General features: G+C 40.1%; 1 long non-coding RNA gene across 1 annotated transcript; it reads right to left on the minus strand.

Moving 5' to 3' along the window:
- Positions 1 to 74: 74 nt before the first annotated feature.
- Positions 75 to 9,731, minus strand: LOC124071307. The gene is made up of 4 exons (XR_006845315.1): positions 9,452 to 9,731; positions 8,973 to 9,047; positions 1,412 to 1,543; positions 75 to 461 (listed from the first exon to the last, which is right to left on the minus strand). It is a non-coding gene; the product is annotated as an uncharacterized LOC124071307 (long non-coding RNA).
- Positions 9,732 to 11,509: the final 1,778 nt, after the last annotated feature.

Below are 11,509 nucleotides of genomic sequence, written 5' to 3' on the forward strand. Positions count from 1 at the left end.
GCATTTATAACGTATTTTCCTTGTGGAAAAGCCAAGTTAATGTATCTAATGACGTCTAAAGGTGCCCATGGTGATTCTTGAGAAAGCTTGGTGATTGTTGAGTATCGTTGCCAGGTCGTCAACACTTTGGGTTGGTTTGCAATCATTCAAATATTATTTGGCGAATTAGGCTTTAAGGAAAAACAATTTTGCTCAGTTTAAATGAAGCTGCTACTTTCCTATTAAAACATGAAGTTGTTACAGGTGACACCAGCACAATGCAGAAAAAGACCCCAGTCAAGTTTTTAGAAGCATTATTCATACAATCCATACTTAATGCATAACGGCTGAAACAAAACATGGCCTGAAATGCTGTTTCAGAGGCCGTGCCAGGAAAAAGATCCTGGAGGAAACGCTGGAACGTGGTTAAAGATGTTGGGGAGGACTGGAGCTGATTCATGGCTCCAACAAGTTCCATATTACTGTGGGATTTAAACAGAGTTGGCATGGAAGCTTACAGTAGGGTTATTACTTTTTCAAGAGTGTGACAAATTACTATTTCAAATTGAGCAATAGCTCTACATTTTCCAATTTAAGAAATGACTTTCTAATGACCTTCTCTAAATGTCAGATCAGAGCCAAGTTATCCTCCTTACAATCTTTCTTTCCATCCCCTGATTTGTTTTCCTGATAATATGCCACTGGCTTCTCGCTGAACAACTGAAAGGTACCTCCTCAGGAATCAGTGAAGTATCAGCACTGTCAGCTATAGGACGCACAGTATGTCTATTTTATGGCACTTCATACTTCTACATTTCAGAGCAAAATACTACATTTTTTACTAATTTTGGCAGTGATATATATAGTCGCTTTGAAAGATATTACATACAGTGCAAACATATTAACAGCTTATGAAACATGATGCATGATTCGTCTTACTGTACGATTTGTATGCATGGCTTGTAATTAAGGATTTTTACAGTGCAGTATTGATATTTATAGTCTACTTAAGCAAAAGGTCTGAGCACTCCTCCCACCACTTTCCTACTGTATAATCAATTCAGTAAAACTATATTTTCCCTTTTTTCTCTCTTCAACCCATTTGAAGAAAAAGCACTTTGACAAGCAACCCAATAGTGATTAAATAAGAACAAAATTGTACTTGTTATAACCAAAACGGTAATCTGTCTTCTATCCCAAAAGCATTCGGACTGCAAACAAAACGAGCAAACAGGTAGGTCTGTCCAACTTGAGGACACTGACCGGACACATGGCTGTTGGTGGACAAACACTGACTATTACACAACCTGTGACCTCTCATTTACAGGACGGCTTCTCTCCTTCGTTCCACCAGGCCACCCTATGAAGCAGCACAAACCCACCCACACACACACACTCACACACACACACACACACACACACACACACAAACCTGGTTAGCCACTGGCCTGCAGGGCTGTGCAGGGCAGGAAGGGAATCATTCACTGTAAACTGAACAAGGATTGGCTTCCTCTGGGAGTCCCCTAGCCTGACAGCAGCCAAGTTCCCTGCAACACAAACCACTCTAGCAAACACACACACACACACACACACACACACACACAGAGAGAGAGAGAGAGAGAGAGAGAGAGAGAGAGATCAACGTTTACACACACTGGAACTGGGACACTCTCTCATCTCTTACTCGTCTCTCTTTCCTCAGTTCCGTCTTTCTTTAATCTCCCTTCCTGCCCACCTCTCGGTTTCCAACCCCCGTTAAACTCTGTCTCTGTCTTTCTTGCTTTCTCCTCGTCATTTTCTCCCAGCTTTCCTTCTCTCGCTCCCTCTCTCTCTCTCTCTTTGTTCTTCTCTTCTCTTTGTGAGTATCTATCTATATAGTTTCCAGAATAGATTTTTTTTCTTTATTTATCCCACCAAATCAATTATTCTAATCTGATTTCTTGTTGTTTCTGTATCCCTTCCTTTCATCAGAGAGGAGCCCTAATTTGAACCCTTGTTGGGAAACTCCAACAACAACTTCAGAAAGATTTTAACAATACACACTAAGACAGAAGCATATTAGAATATTTTTATCCATCCCTCAATAACAAGGCATTTATGGAGCTCCACTGAACAAAATCTTTACAAATATCATCCCGTTTCTTTGGATAAAAAGTCACTGAAGCCCTGTTTTTATTCTACTCTGCCCCTCTGTGCTCCTCCTCTGCTCTCATCCTGTTCTGGTGGCCTCATCATGAAAACAGAGATGCTTTGTCAACGTTACTGTATGCATGCTATTCCCTTCACCTTTCTCCTCCACACAACACACACACACCAACAGGAGCGGAAATAGAGGATGCATAGCCGTCAGCTGATCCAACTGGAAATGCTGACACTGGTCTCCATTTCTGCTACTGCTCTCTGAGACGAGAGGGGAGGAAGGCTGAGGGGGGCGGGGAAGGGAGGGAAAGAAAATAAGGGGACAGAGAAAGCAAGAGGGAGCATTTTGACGACCCAGAGAATTGCCCGGATGCTTGTGGTTGGCCCTACAGCAACTGTTTTCCTAATAGATGATTTGTGCTGGATAGACACATTCTGCAGGGGCTCCAAACATGCAGCTTTTCCTCAGTGGCAGGCAATGGCATTTGTCAACCAGAGGACCCTTTAGGATTTAGCCACACAGTACAGTGACGGGAAAGGGACACAGCTGTCATTGTTTTATTTTTTACAAAAAAAAAAAAAAAAAAGGAAAGAAAAAGAAAAAGGATTAATGAGAGATTTATGCAAGTGTCTTTGGTGCACTATATGTTTGGCCTTCCTCACATGGAGCTCGTTTGGGTCGTCTCTTTGCTATTTCGGTGGCGTATGACCGGCTTGCAAGTATGTAAGCTGAGAGTTGCTGCGATGTTGCTGGCGAAACAAAGCAAAACAAGACAATGAGCCAAAAGCGACTGGATGCTTGTTGAGTGCAGCTTGAAGTCTCCAATGTGCTTTGGGATTGAATTCATCAAAGCTGCCACAATAGATGTCTTATCCAGTTACTGACAGGCAGAGGCATACCTGGAATGGGGTATGTCCATATTGTCATTAGGGCAAATTTTGTATTTTAGCCCTGAATGTTATGATTAGAGAATTTGCAGGCAGGGGCAGCAGGAGAGAAATATAATACAGCCAACATAATCAAGCCAACATCTTCTTCTTCTTTTACTAGTAGCATGTAGGCTCCTTAAGGGAACAGTCTGACATTTAAACAAACAAAATATAATGTGCATATTCATGAGCTTCAGAGATACTGCTAGGTGGATTTTTTTTTTTAACCTTTAGTCAGACCTCACCTAGGAACTGCCCCCATCTGAGTCTTTATACAAAACTATGCTAAGCTTCACACTGAATAAACAAAATACGCAGTCACAGTATCAGTCTTCCCATCCAAATCCTGACAAGAAAGCAAATAAGTGCATAAGTGACCCGACCGGTCAAGGCAAATGGACGCCCACCTAGAGATGGGGTCTGCTCCGAGGTTTCTGCCTTCTAAAAGGCAGTTTTTCCTCACCACTGTCATTAAATGCTTGCTCATGGAGGAATGTTGGGTTCTCTGTATTACAAAACTTAATTAAAGTGTATGGTCTAGACCTGCTGTAATTGGAAAGCGTCAAGAGATAACTTCTGTTGTGAATAGGCGCTATACAAATAAATTGAATTAAATTGAACTGAATTGAATTTCCCAAACTTTTTAGCTATTCTTTAAACTTTAAACTTTTAATGATATGTTAGCAAGTGATCAATTTACAGACTCAGACCCATACTAGTTGAGACCTGGGTGGACATGTGTTTTCAGACATGTTAGTATTGACAGAGGTCACATCTGAAATGGTGCTACAACACTTGTCTGTATGGAGGTTGTTTTTGTTATAAAACTTTGTTTTAAAATGAAAACATACTAGTGTGGCTGTAGCTTCGGGGAACATGGGTATTAGATGCTACCAAGGGTCGTGTGAAGGGTCATGCAGAGTCTGACGATGGATGTCTGACGATGGATGTCCACTAACAGACACTGCATGAACCAACAAATGTCCAAAACAAACTGTATGACATGGAGAATCATTGACTGGGTGATTGTCTCCCCTGTCACACCTGCAGTCAGTGTGTGTTGTTCTCACTCTCTCTCTCTCTCTCTCTCTCTCACACACACACACACACACACACACACACACACACACACACACAGTCTTCACCCTGGTGTCTAACACATTTTGAGTGTGACTCTGTAAATCACTGCTTGTGCTTCCGCAAGTATGGCAGAACTGTCATCCATTGTTTTAGTTGCGTAGGCACACACACACACACACACACACACTTTGTTGAAACCGGAAACTGCCCTGTCTTCTCAGCTGTGATGTATCAGATACACAAATACACTCTCACACACGGACCAACTGCAGCGATGACGCCTGTGATGGTCAAAAATATCCTGAATGGAATAGCTAGCAGTGAAGTCATATCTTTTTCTGTTTCCTTTTATCCTTTTAACATCTTGGGAATTTACACAACTGACACCTATGCTGCAGCTCAACACCTCGCATTATTTTAGCACACAGTCATTCATGCGTGTACAAATACAATATATGATTAAAGTGAGGATATTAGTTTCTTAAACCCTTTGTGTAAACTGTGGCAGCTGATGTCGTGACATGTTACTCAGCATCCTATGGGAAACTGAGCCCTGGTTCCTTCTGCTGAAAACATCTTTTATTAGTGCGTCTTTCAAAGTAACTGTGACGTTTTAGACTTCCTGATGACGCTCAGAAAACAGGAAAGAGCCAACTGTTGAACTGTATTATTACAAAGTATTGTTCACTGAAGCTGATGATTTTCCAGGCAATAAGGAAATTGAGGATGATAATAATGATGCTTAGTATTACAAACAACTATAAATTGGAATTCATCCCAACAGTATGGGACACAGTTTTCATGAAAAATGGAAAAAGAAAACTGATGTTTTGTTGAGTGGAATTCATATGTCTGTACACTATCTGACTATATTTAACACCAAAAACGGAAGCTTATTTTATTTGATGGCTTTCATTCGTCGATGACCTGATTGAAATCCCATATCCAATTTTGTTTTTGAAGGCAATCTCAATAAATCTCCCATGAAAATCATTGTCATGAGTATCATTCTGCTTCTTTGAACAAACTCTTCTTAAGTTCTGTGAAGTAAAAAACATCCAAATGGTTATTTTTTGTTATGTAGAAACAGGAGCAGAAAGTCATGTGAAAAATAGAGGCATCACCGCACTTGTGTCAAGGACATGATGCAAAAAGCATTACAGTATCCTCTTTTCATTTCCCTGGAAGTCGTCATGGAATAATTCTTATTCTGGCACTGAATGCGTAAGCAAAACCATTACACCCACTCTTCTCCGCTTCGCTGCCCAGTCTCCTTTCTGGGAAAGAAATGTCCAAGTTTAACCTCTTATCTCTTCCTTTTCCCTTTCCCCTTCCTGTCATTCAGAACATGAAAATAAAAAGAAGAAAAAACTTCATCCAACTCAGGGAAAAATAGATCTTTAAACAAATGCTGAGACCTATTCATGGCGAATACCTCACATTCCGCACATCCCAGATACCTCATACTGTTTGGTTGTGGCTGTGGCCATGTCATTGCAGGATACTGTGGCTTCCTCTCTTTCTTTCTGTCTTACTCACTCCCCCATTTTATCCTGTCCATGCTTCCTTTCCTTTCTGTTTTTAGGCAACATCCTTTTTTTGTGTGTGCCCAGACCAGAGGAGCGGCTATAATTGTTCTCTCATTCTACAGAAATGGCCTTTTGAAGTGACCCATTGTCTGCTGACCTCAAAAGGTGAGGGGGTGATAGAAGTGGAGGGGGGAGAGAGGGAAGGGGTGTAAAAGCAGAGCCTAATGGTAGAAGGTGAGCAAAGAACAGAAGAGTCTTTGCAAATGACGGTCACATTTAAAGTTTGTCTTTTTACACCATCATTTTCAGACTGGCGTCCAGTTAAGTTCAAGCATCTTATTAACAAAATGAAATATACTTTGAATGCTATCTCTCGAAAAATTCCACTTACTCTAAACGGGTTAACGTTGTACAGTTTGAGAACAAAATGTAACTGCTGCATGGCGACAGTTTCAAGAGACCAGGAAGTGCGACATATTGTGGAAAACTCACTGGACAAAGGCAGGAATGGATGGTGGACGTATAAAAGCCCAGTAATTTTACTCAAGGGGTCAAGGTCCACTTTCAGGCTACAGGGACAGTTTCGTCAGAGAAAAGATCAGCCTTACATTTTGAAAAACAAACACACTTTGCTTTTGGAAAATTTTACCATATAAAAATCCTTTTTTAAGAGACTGGATAGATGACAGTATACAGGACCTTTATGCTTTCTTTCTGGCAGCACTCAGTTGCTGACTATCATGCACTATACAGACAAAGGTATTGGAATGGGGCTGGTTTTCAGGGGTTGGGCTCAGCCCGTTACTTGAAAGGAAATCTTAATGCTTCCAACTTTGTGGCAACGGTTTGAGGAAGGTCCTTCCAGCATGACTGTGCACAAAGCAAGGTCAGATGAGTTTGGTGTGGAAGAACTTGACTGGTCCACACTGAACCCTGACCTCAACCCCATCCGACACCTTTGGAATGAACTAGAACAGAAAGTGAGAGCCAGACATTTTGTCCAACATCAGCATCTGACCTCAAAAATGCTCCTACTGCATGATGGGGCAAAAGTTCCCACAGAAACAGTCCAAAATCTTGCGGAAAGCCTCCACAGAAGAGTCAAAGCTGTTAAAGCTGCAAAGCTGTCTTTTAGATGCCATTAAAGTCCCTGTTGGTGTAATAGTCAGGCAGCCCAATACTTTTGTCTTATGGACTTACATTAGTAATTTTGGATATAATATTCAAAAAGATTCATTTTCATTCCTCCCAATGCAAGGAAAATATTGGAAATTGGAAATTAGTGGAAAGCATGTAATAAATGGCAACAAATGCCTTTCTCAACTCAGCCAAACATGTAGTTCAGCACCAGCAATATAGAAGACTGCGACAAGCTTAAACATCACAGTGTTAACCTTTTAAGTGCACCATCGAGGCTGAACTCGACTGAACTTTTGAGGTTAAAGCTCCACGTGATGGCTGTTCAAAGTGCTGTTCCTGGACCCAGATGGACTGCAGCGCCAGCATGGTTTTATGTTTGATTTATAAGGGAACTGCTTCAAGCACACACTCAACATCGCTTTACAGCTTCATGTTGCCGTCCACCACACCTGCCCGAGGCACAGGGCCCAGGCATGTTTTAAATGGATAACGGAGGGGGGGTCCTCTCTATTTTGCTGTCCTTTATTTTCAGATTTTCTCCTTCTGTTCCAACTTGTTCTCCTCCCAAAGAGTTTGTCTGTATAATTTTACTAAAAATGTATGCCAAGAGCTCTCGCTGAAAATAACACGTCTGTTAGTGTAACATAACAGTGGGTGGGATAGTCAGCTGTCCAACAACAAGACTGAGCTGAGTTGTATTTCATTTGAAGCAGTTAAGAACACACTGCTGCCTGTACTGTTTTCACAAATGACCGTACATTGTACCCATAATTTACTACCGGATTTCAGTGTTGCTACATGTTATTTAAAGTATTTTTAGATTAGCAAAATAATAAGAACTCAGTAAAACAACTTAATATGAATTCAATAACATCTTGAGTCACCATATTTTCGAATTAACATGTTTAACAGCAATTTTTTAAAGCATACTATACAGTAAATTATATTTCTACTTCTATTTCTATTTCTACCACCTGCTAAACAGCAATTTATTTACAAGAAACCCCCAAAACATCAAACTGACAAGATTATTTACACAATGTAGATGTTTGTCTACTAAAATTTGTTTTTCAGAGATCACAGCAGGCGAGCTGGGCTTCATTAGGCGACTCTCAAATCTTGGATAAGAGCATCTGCTTGACTATATCAAGCCCAGATACATAATTTTGATTTCAAAAATAAGCATGTTGATCGTGATTGAGCTCCATGCATTGTGATCAATCTAAAAACTCATGGTGGTGATTAAAATACTATACTTAATGTCACAGAGTTACATATTTGAACCCTGTTCGAATTTTTCCATTTTTTTTAAATGTATCACCATTCCCAAGGTTTACTGGTTTGGTTAACAGTAAAAACTACACAAAAAAAAACTATATAGCAAAAATAAATAAGCAGTATTAGTCACCTTGGCAAGCTTTTAAAATCATTGTGCTATTCCAAAGAAACTAGGAATTCCTAGTAATTTGAAACCTCTTCACTTACATGGCAATTCTGATTCTGATTCTGATTCTGAAATAAAATTAAACTAGACTCCAAATTAGACAAGTTCCAACTTCAGTAAAGCTCACAGTAGATGATGTTGACATTAGAAAGTGTTTCACATTTACTCAGCCTGAGATCAATAGGTAACCTGCGTTTATGTTCATGGACTGAATCCACCTTCCACAAATGAGAGCACCCAGAGCACACGAACAAAACCACAAGGCCACAGATAAGAGACAGTTTGATCTAGTTCACAGAGGTCTGTATCGGGTCTGTTTCTTCATCTACAGGCTGGTAGCATCCCACCGTCACAGAGGAAAAGCTCATTTCAAGGGAAATGACAAAAAAAAAACTCAGGAGTTTGTAAAACTGGTTTCCCAATGTTTCAATCAAAGGCGTACGACTATATTCTTTTGAAGCGGCAGATTAACGTTAGTAAGAACACAAGTCAGTAGTCCTACAACCTGCTAAACCTGCAAAAAACTGAATTTGTGCGTGTGGCTTTCAGCAATAACTTAAGAACATGTGTGCAAAGCTGCTTTTGCAGTCATTCACAATTGTCTCGCTCCTTGTTCTCCTCTCCTCTCTATTTAAATCAGTCTCATTCAAAAACACAAACTTGCTGATTCTCACACTCACACAAACACACTCCCTGCCATGGCCCAAGGCACACAGGGTACAGTTACTCACATCCCCAGGAAGCGGAGGTATGACATCACCTTATCATCTCCTCTGGGCCCATGGGAAGACCGGAGGGGGAAGATACTGAGAGAGAGAGAGAGAGAGAGAGAGAGAGAGGGAGGGAGAGAAGGAAAGAGGGGGAGATATGGAGACAATAGAACAGAACAGAGCAAGAGAAATAAGGAGAGATAAAAAATAGAGGATGACAAAAAGAGACAAAATGTTCGAGAATGTGATGAAAGTCATTCTGGCATTGCACCCAAATATGATGAATGGACTGTTTTCCCCTTAGCTGCATCGAAGCTGTTACTGTCAATCACACACACACACACAAATGCAGCTTCACAAAACTTACTTTATGCAACGCTTGTTATAAACAGAGAGTTCTGAAAACAATCACTGCGGTCTGTGTAATAATCCTAGTTATGTGTGCTCTGAAAAGAGGTCAGGTTGAGGAAATAAACAGTGTGCTGGATTTTATTACTCACACATGACCAAGAATCACTCATTATTAGGACTGATAGTACACTGGGATCCGGTGCTTGGCTCTTGGATAAGAAATGTTACTCATTTAAGGATACATTATCTCTGGCATTTTGTTATCACACTGCAGAAAATGTTATTTATCCATCAGTCCATTAGAGATGCAGACAAAGCAGGAAATCACATGATCACATGATCATACTTGGCCAAATCACCTTTGGCCAAGTAAGGTTTTGAAGGTGTCTCAATGTGGTGCACTAAGATTTAATAAGCTCATCACTGCCCCCTGAGGCTGGAGGGCTGATAACACCCACAAGTACTTCACTGTTGGCTGCCCAAATCATTAAATAATTAACAGAATTATTCCAATTCTTTGAACTTGGAGCCTCTATTGGTCCCTCTGAACAAACAAACAAAAATATTGTCAAATATCACATCTGTGCATACATCATCTGTGTATACATCAGGTTTTTCAAAAATATTACACTACTCATGTGGAGGGCTGAAAAACTCATGTATCAAATATGATACCTTTGGTGTTATAGGGTTAAGTACTGATCAAAAGTAAAGTAATTGGAGCATGGTTTAGGTTGGGATGAAGTGCAATACTGTATATCAGAGTACTGTTATCTTAGATCTTAGATTTAAAGTAGATCTTTTAAAAAGAGTGCCTTTGAGACAAGGATGAGGAAAAATGATAAGTCAAAAATCAAGGGAAATGGAAAGACACTATGTCAACATATAGTCTCACTGAGATCGATTAACTACTTATAACAGATCTGATGATGCAAATTTAAAAGGCTCAGCAGCGATTGCGTAACAAGTATCTATTCTTAGCTCTCAGTTGACCACGCATTAACAGTTAAAAATAACTTTGATTAATATCATCTGGGTGGAAACAGACATAAAAACACACGTTCACTGGAAAATTCATCACCTACAGTCAATTGTGTGTGAGTGAGTGTGTTTGTATCGGAGACAATGAGAGGAAATAACTGTTTGAGCACTGAGTCAGTCCAGATCTCTTATCAAACTGGATGGAAAAAAGCTAAAGAGCCCCATCTACACCATAATACCAATAAATCCACTAGAGTCAACTATACAGTGAAATCTGCCTATTAAATCTAATATTACAGTAATTTTTTCCCCTCTAACACTGTTTTGTCTTTACCCTCATATTTTCATCTGTCTCTTTTTGTCTGTCACTAATCGTGCTGTAAACTCCTGTTCAGATAGTGACGTAATGATAGGAGTGTTACATGATATTCTAAATTTCTTTATTTATCAACATTAAAGCACACATATACCTTCTAAATACAAATGTATTGAACCAACCTTCATTCTCGACTCTTATTCTCATTTTCTGTATGAAATCCATGCCAGTGCATCCTGGCCCTCCAGGTTTTTAGTGGTGATAAATACAACTGATGGCTCACAGTACAGCTATCTCCTACACTCCTCTTTGAAAATGCACCCTGGGATGGGGTAACCTATAGCACACAGTGGCGGACTTATTAAAAGGTCCTATTAGTGCTACTGAAAGGTCACAGGTTTGATTCTGCAACAGCCTTCATGCCAACAGCCAAACAGCAACACCAAAATATTGAACTGTAGATTTAAAAAAATGTCAAAGATCAACATTAGGGAAGTTGTTCATGTATTCTCAAACACATGGCTATTCTAATTGTAGTTTTAAATTAGTGCAACAGGTCTACGTTGTACATTTAAAACATGTACATGAGCAGAAACTGCTATCACATTTGGACACTATGAGGCGAGGCCATCACTTAGCCACAATCCAATTTCCCAGCTCTCATATTGACTGAGACATGTCATCCACTTAGTAAAAAGCCACACTCAGGCATCACAGTGTGGCATTGGTCTATAAATGGCTCCAGGTCTATGTATAGATGGATGACTGTGACTCCTGTCAATGTGACCCAAGCCCAATGACATAACAACAGCCACTGTCACTGTGCTATGTTCAAGGATAACATCTTTCATCTTCTAGCTGCTTGTAAAATAGCAAATGTGCAATAGCAATAGCGAAATATTCCGAGGAT

This window comes from Scatophagus argus, chromosome 14 (genome assembly GCF_020382885.2).
Source record: "Scatophagus argus isolate fScaArg1 chromosome 14, fScaArg1.pri, whole genome shotgun sequence".
In the NCBI taxonomy this organism is placed as follows: Eukaryota; Metazoa; Chordata; class Actinopteri; family Scatophagidae; genus Scatophagus; species Scatophagus argus.